Source organism: Oryctolagus cuniculus, chromosome 5 (assembly GCF_964237555.1).
Source record: "Oryctolagus cuniculus chromosome 5, mOryCun1.1, whole genome shotgun sequence".
Lineage (NCBI taxonomy): Eukaryota > Metazoa > Chordata > Mammalia > Lagomorpha > Leporidae > Oryctolagus > Oryctolagus cuniculus.
Window position 1 is genome coordinate 156154915 of NC_091436.1, and position 11488 is coordinate 156166402.

Consider the following 11488-nt stretch of genomic DNA (forward strand, 5'->3'; position numbering starts at 1 on the left):
TTGACATTAAGCACTGCAACCTTCATAATACCCTGTCCTCTGACGCAGCAGTTTTCCTGCTGGGAAAATCATTCAGGATGTGCACAAAGATTTAGCCTAGATGTTTACTGTAGCATGGTCTTCAATGTCGAAATGTTAAAAAAAAAAAAAAAAAAGACCTGAGTGTCCAAGGAAGTTTTAAATAAATTCAGCCCACATGGAACACAGCACCACAAAAGGCAGACTACCCAGGGAAATCCCTGCTCTGGCACATTCCAGCTCTGGGCACATAATGTAACCTGTAAAATGGGAATAAACTTGAGCCACTTTCACAGAGAGGGAGATTAAATGTGCTCAGACAAGTATTTGTGGAAGCACTTGAAATAGTAGCGGGCACATTATAAATTTGCTTATGAATGGATGATTCTGGACCAACAAAAGTGGTCTTAACATTTCTATTTCTTTTGATTTATTTCAAAGGCAGATTCAGAGACAGGCTGCTGGTTTACTCCTCAAAAACCTGCAACAGCTGGAGCTAGAGCAGGCTACACCAGGAGTCCAGAACTCAACCCAGGTCTTCATGTATGTGGCAGGGGTCCAAGTACTTGAGTTATCAGCTGCTGTCTCCTAGGGTGCATGTGGGCAGGAAGCTAGAATTGGGAGAGAGCCAAGGCTGAAACCCAGGCACTCTGATATGGGATGCAAGTGTCCCAAATGGCATTTAGCTGTCATGCCAAATGCCCACCTTTGCAAGTGAGGGAATGTTGCAGTCTACTTTGGTGTCCTGATTAAACCCAGCATAATACTTGGCACGAGTAAGAATTTAAGATGTGCAATGAATGGGAGAATTTACACCAAACTAGCTGGGTGTTTTTTAATTTGGAGTTCTAAGGTATTGAACTAGAACATGAATGTCTTGGGGAAGTCAAGTGGGGGAACCAGTGGGTCAGAACATGAGCCTTATAAGGAAACGGTAAAGGAACTAGGTTGTGATAGAAAAAAACCAAGTCATTGCCGATCAAGTGTGCAGTAGTGAACATGGGTTCTGGAGTCAGTTTATACACAGTATAAACTCTAATTCTGCCACTAGCTGGGTGACCCGAGGCTAATTTCTTTTCTTTTTTCTTTTCTTTTTTTTTTTTTTTTTTTTGGACAGGCAGAGTGGACAGTGAGAGAGAGAGACAGAGAGAAAGGTCTTCCTTTGCCATTGGTTCACCCTCCAATGGCCACCGCGGCCGGCGCGCTGCGGCCGGCGCACCACGCTGATCCGATGGCAGGAGCCAGGAGCCAGGTGCTTCTCCTGGTCTCCCATGGGGTGCAGGGCCCAAGTACCTGGGCCATCCTCCACTGCACTCCCTGGCCACAGCAGAGGGCTGGCCTGGAAGAGGGGCAACCGGGACAGAATCCGGCGCCCCGACCGGGACTAGAACCCGGTGTGCCGGCGCCGCTAGGCGGAGAATTAGCCTAGTGAGCCGCGGCGCCGGCCTAATTTCTAACCTCTAAGAAATATATTCACGGTTATACACTTGTGAAGTTTGGAAATAATAATAGTCCATGCCTGTATGTATCAGGTACTGATCTAAGCTCCTTTCATAATATCTCGTTTAATTCTCAAGATAACTCTGTGGGTTAGATTGAATTGCATCTCTCAAAAAGATGTTGACCTTCTACTCTCAGGTGATCTTATTTGGAGAAAAGATACAGTTCAGATGAGATCGAACTGGATTAGGGCAGGCCCTAAATCCAATATGACCGGTTTCCTTCTAAGAGAAGACGGCACAGACAGAGGGAGAGGCAAGCGATGATGGAGGCAGAGACCAGATGGGTGCAGCTGGAAGCCAGGGAGTCCGGTGGGTTGACAGCCACCTCTGGGAGCCAGGAAGAGATGGGGAAGAAAGCCGACACCTCGACTTTGCACTCCTCGCTTCCAGAACTGTGAGACCGTGTGTCTCCTGTATCCGCCGCCCGTTCTGCAATAACAGGTCTGGCAGCCCTAGGACATGAACACACGGCGCCTCTTTTACAGGTGTGGAGACTGAGGCACAGTATAGGTGGGGAACCTGTCCTGGTTCTCATATGCTCGCTAGGCTTGCTAGGATCAAAACCAGGCCTGCCTGCGAGGTTAGGTTCCTTTCCTGGGGGAGCACACATGTTTTTATTTTTGAATTTAAAATTTGTGTTTCACCATCCACCATCCCCCAAAGGCGTTACTCTGGAGCACAGCTGTGCGAGGTCTGTCCTCGTTAGCCCAGCTCAGTCTGTCTAAATCATGCAATTTTCACGAACTTCACCCAGTAAGGTCTCCCAGCCCAGTGGCATCATGGCAGGCTGGGGCTGGGGCCCTCCCTCGGTGGCCGCTGGGGAGATGGCACAAATGGCTTAATCAGGAGACAGCAGGGAGAGGCCCCCCCTCCAGCCTTGCCTCCCAAGCAGGGCAGAAGCAAGCTTCTGTATGCAGAACATTTCCAGTTCCTGTCGGAGGGCCCTGCTGACTTGAAGACAGAACAAGGAAGGAAATAAATGAAATCTGAATTGCTCCCAAACTCCATTTTGCCCAAAAGCTCTCTGTTCCATCAAAATGATTTTTCCTATTGCAACCATTAGAAAGATTTTCAGATTCGAGTATCATCTTGAGGGGGAAGAAAGGGGCAGGTGCTGTGGCGTAGCAGGTAAAGCTACCAGCTTTGAGGCAGGCATCCCATATGGGTGCCGGTTCATGTCCCGGCTGCTCCACTTCTGATCCAGCTCCCTGCTAATGCATCTGGAAAAAGCAATGGAAAATGGCCCAAGGGCTTGTGCCCCTGCCACCCATGTGATGAAGCTCCTGCCTCTTGGCTTCAGCCCGGCTCAGCCCTGGCCATTCTGGCCACTTAGGAAGGGGAGTGACCAACAGATGGCAGATCCATCTCTCTCTCTCTCTCTCTGCAACTGATTTTTAAATAAATTAATAAATCTTAAAGAAAGAAACAGAAAAACAGGAGGGACTAGAAAAGCAGAAGCAACCTAAAACTGGCTTCCCAGTGCTGGAGTCACCGGGACATCGACTGATTAGTTATACAAGTACAGAACAAGGGCAGTGGCCATCTACCTCCCCGGTTCTTTTCACCCTGTCACCTATCTGATTCCCCAGGGAACAGGGCACTAAGATCCTGCTTGCAGGAGCTCTGGCTCTGGGGTTCCAGGTGCAGAACAAAGAGAAGTCCATTCATTGCCCCCTGTGGGCTCCAGGCTGCAGTAGAAGTTGTTACTCAGGTTGATAACAGCTCCCAGCCCTGGGGGAGAACTCCTCCCACCTAGCAACCCTGGCCTTGGCTCGGGGCTGTAAGCTGAGCCCGGGCACACCTGTGCAGCTGACAGATGAGCAGGGACTCAGGAAGGCCTCTGCTGACAAGCTCAGCGGGGAGCAGACACCTGCAGAGGGCCCCCCCCCCCCCCCCGCACCTTTTCCTCCTGCACACAGACAGGTCTGCTTACACAGTCATAGAGAGATTCCTCCGAGACTCACAAAGGGTTCGGATCATGCCAAGCCGAAACTTCACGCTTGGAAGGAAACACACCACCCATTCATTCCACGCCTCTGTTTGATGGCTTTCACTGTCCTTCTCTCACTGCTCTTGTTCCAGAAAAAAAAAAAAATCTCGTCTTTGTTTTGGGAGGGAGAGACCAATGGCGCTGTGGATTTCTGAAGCCTGCTAGGGGTCTGGAGGAGGCGCGGCCTCAAACTCACCGCCCTGCGTAATTCTCCCGAGTCCCCATATTATGGACGTGCTATTATCCTGGTTCTGCAGGGCCACAGAGCTGAGCCTTAGACGGCTCCAGTCACTGTGCGAGATTCGCTCACCCAATTAGTGGCCGGGCAGGACTTGAAAGCATTCTCCTAGGGTTTGATGTCCACCAGCAGCTGTGTGTAAGCAAGTCAACCCAGGAAACCCCAGGCGCAGGGGCCCCTGGGTAATTAATTCATTGTTATGTGTTGGCTGTGTGGAGGGGTGAGTTATGGGGATGGCCCTGCTTCCCCAGACTCCAGGCAGATGGTGCAACAGCACCTGGAGTGAACTGAGTCAGACTGACGGGGGTGAGCTCAGAGGCTGTGCCAGCCTGGACTAGGGGCAGGTGGTGCTCACACAGCAAATAAGAGACACGTCCACTGATAGCCTAAAACCACGGTCCTCAAAAGGAGACAGTGTTGTCACCCAGGAGACGTTTACCAATGTCTGGAGACGTGTCTGATCGTCCTAGGAAGGAGTAGGATGCTACTAGTTTCCCGTGCATCGAAGCCGGAGATCTTACATTGCACAAGAAAGCACCTAGCAAGAAAGAATGACCTGGCACAAATGGCTCATCATGCCAAGACTGAGAGATCTTGCTTTGAAATATCCCAGCATCCCATATGGGCACTGGTTTGAGTCCCAGCTGTTCCACTTCCAATCAGGATCCCTGCTAGTGTGCCTGGGAAAGCAGCGGAAGATTGCCCAAGTAATTGGACCCCCTGCCACCTACATGGGAGAGCCAGATAGAGTTCTAAGCTCCTGGCTGCAACTTGGACCAACCCTGGCCCTTTCAGCTATTTATGGGGTAAACCAGCCGATCTCTCTCTGTCTTTCTCTGTCTCTCCATTTCTCTTTCACACTTTGCTTTTCAAATAAATAAATATAACTCTTTCAAGAGAAATATTATGCCATAATACATGAGAAGTTCTTGGCACAGGGGTTGGTATGCAGTGACAAACAAGCCAGCTTATTCATCCCCAGCCATTAGTCTCCTGGCATTGCATGGTCCTTGGTCAGTGACCTCTGGGTTCTCCATGGGAGAAGCAAGTTCACCTGGCTGCCTTCCCCTCCCTGTGACTGTGTAAGTGTGTGAGTACCAGCCCACACCCGCATGCAGCCAGCTGGCTGTCCCACCTGCACTGGGTCTCTCATTAAGGTGCACAACTCCTTATGAATGAATCCATGCATTGCAAGGGTTTTGCTTGTGTTTTTCAAGTGGAGGAGGCAAGGTATGCAGCAAGCCAAAGGTAGCATGGACTCTGAAAAAAATGCTGATGGGGTCTGAACTCTTAAGCTTTTGGTGGGGGTGAGGGGACTCTGAGGCAGCGCTGCCCAGGGGAAAGGTAGTCACTGGCATCAGCCCTGGGCTTCTGAACGGCAGCTCAGTGCCTTCTGGGAAACTTCATTTCTCCTGGGTAAAACAAGGGTGACATTTTTCTTTCAAGGGTCAGTGTGAGAATTCACTGAAATGAGGGCTGTGAAGTGCCTAACCCTGCAGGTGCCATAACAGACACTTAAATGGCACCTCTCATTAGGAAAAAGATGAGGACAGGCAGGCTTCTGAGGGTTTCTGGGGTACCATGGGTCTGCCATGTGCTGCCAGGGGATGGGATGGCATCTGTGGGGTCCCGTCGGAGTTCTTAGCAGGGGTGCCAAGCCAGGCACCTGTGCTGAGGTGTGCTTTGAGGTTTGGAGGAGTTCCTAGATTATCTGAGAGTGAATAAGAGGTTGTCGGCCATGACCCTGCCTTTCTACCTGTCCCAAGAGGCAGCTGCAGTGCAGAAGACAATGTGACTGACTCAGTTCTCCCTGTATGTTAGCTGAACAGGCTTGGGGGAGTCACTTACACTGGTATTATGTCTTCAGCTCAGAACTTTGTTCTATTATCCTTCAACTGGTTTTGTTCATTGGCTGGTTGTTTTGTCTAACTTTCTGCTTCTTACTTTCATTTTTTAAAAGCATTCTTCCTTTTATTTATGTATTTATTTAACTTTTATTTAATAAATGTAAATTTCCAAAGTACAGCTTATGGATTACAGTGGCTTTCACCCCCATATCTTCCCTCTTCCCTCCCACCCAGAACCCTCCCATCTCCCACTTCCTCTCCCATTCCATTCATATCAAGATTCATTTTCAATTATCTTTATATACAAAAGATCAATTTAGTGTATATTAAGTAAAGATTTCAACAGTTTGCACCCACACAGAAGTACAAAGTGTAAAGTACTGTTTGAGTACTAGTTATAGCATTAATTCACATTGCACAACACATTAAAGACAGAGATCCTACATGGGGAGTAAGTGCACAGTGACTCTTGTTGTTGATGTAACAATTGACAATATTGTTTATGGCGTCAGTAATCACCCTAGGCTCTTGTCATGAGTTGCCAAGGCTATGGAAGCCTTTTGAATTCACCAACTCCGATCTTATTTAGACAAGGTCATAGTCAAAGTGGAATTCTATCCTCCCTTCAGAGAAAGGTACCTCCTTCTTTGATGGCCCCTTCTTTCCACTGGTATCTCACTCACAGAGATCTTCATTTAGGTCTTTTTTATTGCAGAGTGCCTTGGCTTTCCATGCCTAAAATACTCTCATGGGCTCTTCAGCCAGATCCAAATGCCTTAAGGGCTGATTCTGAGGCCAGAGTGCTGTTTAGGACATCTGCCATTCTATGAGTCTGCTGTGTATCCCACTTCCCATGTTGGATCATTCTCTCCCTTTTTTATTCTATCAGTTAGTATTAGCAGACACTAGTCTTGTTTATGTGATCCCTTTGACTCTTAATCCTATCATTATGATCAACCGTGAACTGAAACTGATCACTTTGACTAGCAAGATGGCATTGCTAGATGCCACCTTGATGGGATTGAATTGGAATCCCCTGGCACGTTTCTAACTCTACCGTTTGGGACAAGTCCAATTAAGCTTGTCCCTTTTATTCAAAAAAATTGTTTTTCTTTGTTTGAAAGCAAAGCGAGAGCAAGAGTGAGAGAGGAAAATGAAGAGGAAGAGAGAGGGAGGGAGAAATTTCCATCTGCATGTTCACTTCTCAAACGCCCACAACAGCTGTGGCTGGGAAACCAGACCTTCATCTGGGTCTCCCACGTGGGTGACAGGGACCCAAGCACTTGAGCATCTTTTATGGCTTCCCAGGTACATTAGCCGCAAGCTGGGTCAGAAGGATGGAGTAGCTGGGACGCAACAGGCACTCAGATATGGGACGTGGGTGCTTAACCTGCTGCCCCATAGCGCCTGCCCCAGGAGCATTCTTCCTGGTTGGGCCTACATTTTCCAGAGGTGGATACTGAACTTCTTACCCTCTGAGCCAACAGCCAGTGCTCAGTAAGGAGAAAGGACTGCTGTAGCCAACAGGACAACAAGACAAACCAAGCCTGGCTTTCTGATACCTCTCCCTCCACGCTCACCCTGACAACCAAGGTCTGGAGGGAGCCCAGTGAAGGGGAGGGGCTGGGGGATGCAGGGGAACCAGGAGGTAAAGAGGTGGCAGGCAGCTGATGGCTGCTGGAGTTGCGTGTGTTTTCTCTCTGGGGCTCATTTCATTCTTCTGAAGCACATCACCTCACTAGTCTTCATAAAATCATTTTCTAGAAATAAATTTTGTTTCTCCTACCTCTATACCCCATTGTGCTTTCTCATTTTATCTTATTAAAACACGTAAAATTTATTTATTTTCATTTTGTTTGAGTGCAGAGAGACATCTTCATCTGTTAGTTCACACTGTGAATGCCCACAGCAGCCTGAGCTGCACCAGGCCAAAGCTGTGTCTCCCATGTGGGTGGCAGGGACCCAAGTGCTTGTGCCGTCACCTGCTGCCTCACAGGGTGTGCAATAGCAGGAAGCTGGATTGGAAGTGGAAGAGATGGGACTCCGACCTGGCACTCCAAGATGTGGGCATCCCACGTGGTGACTCACCACTGCGCCAAATGCTGGGCCCATTTTGCTTTGTTTTCAAAGATATTTTGTCCCCTCTTTTCTAGAGATGGCATGGATGTGGAGTGATAACCTTCAGTTCTGTTATTTTGGTACTGTAAGTGTTCAATAGTTAGGGTACTTACACTACCCTAACTGTGTTTCATGAGCTGGCTTTTCAAAGACCTTGCTCTTCCCTCACTATTTGTGTCCCACTCAACTCTCCAGATGGCTCAAAGTGCCTCTCTGAGTACCTGATTATAGTGGTGCACCTTACACAAAACCCCTTTTAAAATGTTCACCCATTTGTTTTATCTATTTATTTGAAAGGCAAAGGAAAAAGAGACAGACAAGTAAGGTTTTCCATCTGCTGGGTCATTCCCCCAAGTGCCCACAATGGGCAAGCCTAAGCCAGGCTGCAACGCTGGAAGCTGTAGGACTGCAGCAACACCTGCAAAAAACTAAGAGAAATCTTTCCGACTCAAAGTGCAGTTGCAGCTAAATGACCAATCCAGTGTGAGCTGAACAAGAACATTGCACATATTTAAGGCCTGAAACTCTCTTTGTTCCCATTGCCTTGATGAATAGCACCAAGGCAACGGAATGAACTAAGAAAGGAAAAGGGGACAAGTAGATTCCCTAGAAGGATGTACTCTTCTCTGAAGGGAGGAGAGAACTTCCACTTTGCTTATGACCGTGTCCAAATACTGATGGAGTCTGTGGTCACAGAAGGCTTCCATAGCCTTGGCAGCCCATGGCAAGAGCCTCGGGTGATCACTGATGTCATAAATAAGAGTGTTAATTGTTAAAGGAACAACAGAATTCACTGTGCACTTACTCCCCATATATGACCTCCATCCCTAATAAGTTGTACTACGAGAATCGACTGCAAATTGTGTTCCCAAACTGTACTCTATATGTTGTGCGTGTGCATGGGTGCAAACTGTTGAAGTCTATGCTTAGCATGGAGTTGGTCCTCTGTATATAAAGTCAGACCAAAAATGAACCATAATGAAGAAGGAGATGGGAGAGGGAGAGGGAGGTGGGATGGGAGTTGGTTGGGGGAGGGGAGTGTATGGGGGAAAGAACCACTGCATTTCTAAAGTTGTATCTATGAAAAATGCATTCATTAAATAAAAACTTAAAACAAAGAATAAATAAAACTAAAAAAGAAGAAGAAAATATGGTACTTTTAATAAAGCCAACTAAAATCTAAAAAAAAAAAAAAAATGATGAGACCAGGATGACAGCTGTTTAACAAATCCAGAGAATGGGAGGGGAAATAAAAGGAAGATGTCCCCAGGAAAATCAAATGATCTCTTTTTGGAGGAAATCTAAGATGAGTATCAGTTACAGGAGCACAGGAAATGAAGCAAAAATAAAAGTCCGATAATTATTAACTCCAGGAAAAAGACAAGAAATTGGATAAGAAAGAAAATGCAGTCACAATGTGCTGTGTATCTCCACTGTGAACAAAGTGTCTGTGTTTATAATAATGTTAACATCTCATAATTTGACCATGTATTTGCACAGAACCATGTTGGGAGGGTGTGGGGAGGAAACATGTACAGGCGTGCATGTCTATGGGTATCAGGTTTTCCATGGAGGATTTCTCATGTATCATTTATTCAAGAAGTGAATAGATGACATCTAAGCTGGAAAAACAAAGAAATAATAATAAGCTTGTTACTTAGAGAAGTAGAGGTAAATACAAGAAATAACACTAAAAGAACTAAAATTGGTAGTATTGGGAGTATGGACTGCATCGCTATGGCAGGCAGGTGAAATGGATGTTTTTAATACGCCTTTTAGTACTACTTAATATTGTAAATTATACTCCTATCAAAGAATATCTTGATAAAAATTGAAAGTCAGATAAAATCTGTTTAGATAAGTTCTGAGTATTCTTTGTTTTTCTCATCTCAGCCCTGCCTTCCAGCCAGCTTTGCTAACCAGTATTTCGAGGTGCTGAGAACTACAAAGACACGTGGACTGACATTTCTTCAACCTGTGAAGAAGTGGATAAAGGGTTTTAATTAAGCTTCCAAGAGAGCTGCCTTGAAACAATGAATGAGAACAATTTACAGTTCTCTCAACCTCCTGTTTCTCATCTGTCTGAGTGAGTTGTGCAGAGTTAAGGATATTTTCGTGTAGAAGAAGATGAGATATTTGGGGCTTGTTTACTTTTAATCTTGGTTTCTAAACATGGAAGCTTTTCCAGCAAATCCAATTAGATGGTCCCCATCACCCAGACTGGTAGAGACCATCGAGTTGGTAATAAAATGTCCAGCCAGTTCAACATGTTGATGTGCTTTCAAGCCCAGAGGAAGGGTCTTCTCGATCCAGGGCCTTAACACCTACCCAGGAAGGCCAAGGGCCCTGGCTCCGCAAGCCGGATCTCAAGGTATCTACAGGCCTTGAAGTCTGCCCTCTGGGGCTCCTGTTAAATTCTTTACACTAGTAGAAATTGTGTAGAGATTTTGCTTTTTGACACAGAGATGTGTCATTGCTGGGAGAAGCAGGACCTTTTCTTTCCTCCGTCTGTGCTGTAGGCAAATTCTGATGGGACATAAAAACCCTCCAAACATACATCTTCCCCACCGGGATGAAGAGTTCAAGATGGCAGGCGGGACTGGCTGCACAATGTACCAACCCACTTCTCAGGAGGATGGCAACGCAGGACTCCTTATGAAAAAGTGAGGGAGGCTTTCAAAAAGGCTGGAGCCCAGCATGACACCAAGTGAGGGTCCTGTAGCGAGGGCAGATGACAGAGCCGCCCTGCGGGTGCGTGGACCAATGAAAATGCTCCCTGGACTGGGCTCTGGGCAGGGTGTGGACCAATGAAAATGCTCCCTGGACTGGGCTCTGGGAGCCCAGGTTCTCCGTTTCTTCATTAGATGTTCACATCAGGGGCCAGCACTGTGGCACAGCAGGTTAACGCCCTGGCCTGAAGCGCCGGCATCTCATATGGCCGCTGGTTTGAGACCCAGCAGCTCCACTTCCAATTCAGCTCTCTGCTGTGGCCTGGGAAAGCAGTAGAAGATGGCCCAAGTCGTTGGGACCCTGTACTCACGTGGGAGACCCAGAAGAAGTTCCTGGCTCCTGGCTTCAGATCAGCTCAGCTCTGACTGTTGCGGCCATTTGGGGAATGAACCTTTGGATGAAAGACCTCTCTCCCTCTCTCTCTGCCTCACCTCTCTCTGTGTAACTCTTTCAAATAAATAATAAATCTTTAAAAAAAAAAAAAAGAAGCTCACATCATGGTCACCCCTTCGATATGAAAGCTCCATGCGTCTGAAACCTAGTTGTGTCCTACACTTGGGTCCAAATGACCACAGTGGCAGCACAGAGCAGCCACCAGGCACCTGCCCGGCAGCTGTCTGCATCTCCATCGATCAGGAGGTTTGGGCTGCTGCCTGGCCCTGTGAGCTGGTGACATCAGCCCAGCCGTCCCTTCTCCTGTGACTACAAAGAGCACTTATCAGGGCAAAGCGCACCCGTTAGCAAAGATTCCGTATCTCCAAATAAACAGCCGGCAAAGACGCAGGGAACGTGCTCCTTTGCAGGAAGGGTCTCCATGGCTTTTCCATACGATGTAAGAAAAAAAAAAGAGAGAGAGAGAGAGAGAGGAGAAAAAACGAGAGCCTCTGTAGACACAGGATATGTCCCTTCTGCACACTGAAGACTGTGGACTGGACTGGCCCTGTCTTTGGCAAGTTCCTAACTCTAAAAAACATACACATTTGTGTGGTTACATTTCAACTGCATTGATACCAAACCGTATACAGGGCAGAGAGCAGACACCAAC

At 47.3% G+C, this 11488-nt stretch overlaps 1 long non-coding RNA gene across 1 annotated transcript in view; it reads left to right on the forward strand.

The window, feature by feature from the left end:
- The window catches only part of LOC108177400 (uncharacterized), a 91910-nt gene extending 80972 nt beyond the window's left edge, over nucleotides 1–10938 (forward strand). Inside the window, exon 3 of the long non-coding RNA XR_007923064.2 lies at nucleotides 9607–10938. This is a non-coding gene — a long non-coding RNA (uncharacterized lncRNA). The remainder of the gene's footprint in view (nucleotides 1–9606) is intronic.
- Nucleotides 10939–11488: the final 550 nt, after the last annotated feature.